The sequence below is a fragment of the Penaeus monodon genome, chromosome 33 (assembly GCF_015228065.2).
Source record: "Penaeus monodon isolate SGIC_2016 chromosome 33, NSTDA_Pmon_1, whole genome shotgun sequence".
In the NCBI taxonomy this organism is placed as follows: Eukaryota; Metazoa; Arthropoda; class Malacostraca; order Decapoda; family Penaeidae; genus Penaeus; species Penaeus monodon.
Window position 1 is genome coordinate 6,237,346 of NC_051418.1, and position 1,568 is coordinate 6,238,913.

Consider the following 1,568-nt stretch of genomic DNA (forward strand, 5'->3'; position numbering starts at 1 on the left):
TATAACCAAACGGCCTTGCAGAAACCCTCCCATCATGGCAGTGGCTTGTCAGCCAGCCAACTGTAGGCGGCGGTTCACGAAAACAGCCAATGATTGATGGTTAAACAGCGAAATAAGAGTGCTAGACCCTATTGTAGCGGAAAAAAAATGATACTGAAAAGCCCCATGACATTTTATTACCAGGCCAGAGGTTAGCGGCCGTCAAGCTGGGAACTACCTTTTAACTCGTTAACTCCACACAAGTCTTCGTTTGCACTCAGCCTGTAACAACCAGTAAAGAGAGAGGTTATGTCTCAGAGGATATCCAAGTCATTAAACACGTATTCTGCAGAAGGGACACGATTTCCATGCGATTTGAGGTCATTCCTCGCCCTCTCCTTGGCGGCGGGAAGCAGGACTGACCATTTAACTTGGACTCGCGCGTTGGCAAGATTGTCCACGTGACTGCCTTTTCGTATGTCAGTCGCCAAATACAAATTAGACAAAAGTAATCACACTGTAGTTTTGAAAGGAGCCTGGAGTTTTAAAAAAATAGTTTTCTGAAGTGGTTATGCGAGATTACATGTCAGGATAAAACGTCGTATGATCAACTGAATGGGTTGGGAATGCATAGATCTGGATTAGGTATAAACTAATCACAATATTTGCAAACCATGTCCCACGTTTGACCGACATAATATCCATATGCACATATACACGTTCGTTAATCATGTTGTTTAATAGCTAAAAGCTCAATGAAAAATGGACATATTTGTATTAATACGTTACCAAACAGGGGAACTTGTTTAAACGTTCTCAAACATCTGCTGTTATTTGCCACATAAACGCACTGTTAGGAAAATTATTTTCATAATCATTTTATCACAGTAAACAAATATACAAGTATCCAACCTGGACACCGACGACGTGGATAACAGTAAGCAACTACACAGTACACCTTAACTAGAGCCACCAATGTTGACAACTATCCATTCACAGAGCTGGAACCCGTAGGATGCGTGGGAACAGTTGTCATACGAAAAATCCACCACAAATCAGTATATCTCTTATACACTTCACAGTCATGCATGATTTTTCCTACTATGACATTTCCTCTACTTTCTGGTTTATAAGCTACATATTTTATGCAAGGGGTATAATGAGCATCAAAACCGTAATTTGATGCACTCTTAGAGAAAGAGTTACTCACACGCCTGGCAGCGCGGTGCGGCAACAGGTTTGTGTAGCATCTTCCCGCTAGCTTGTTCAGGACCTGTTCCTCTCCCTTGCTAAGACCACCTTGCTGGCCAGCTCGCCCCTTGAACGCCGCCGAGGCTTTGTTATACCTGCGTCTGGTGGTGCGTAAATACTACTAATCCTCAATCCGTGTCCGTCGGGGTATTGAGACTTTGCCTCCAGCATGACGGTCGTATTTAACGGTCCAACCTGCCATTTGTTGGCTAGTTCACTATCAGGTTTGTCGCAGCAGGAGACAGTGTAAGCTTTGTGCTTGCCACTTCCTTCACGAGTTACTTTAACTGCACACTTTTCTCTTTGTTTATTATCGCCAGTATCAGAGCGCGCGCGAG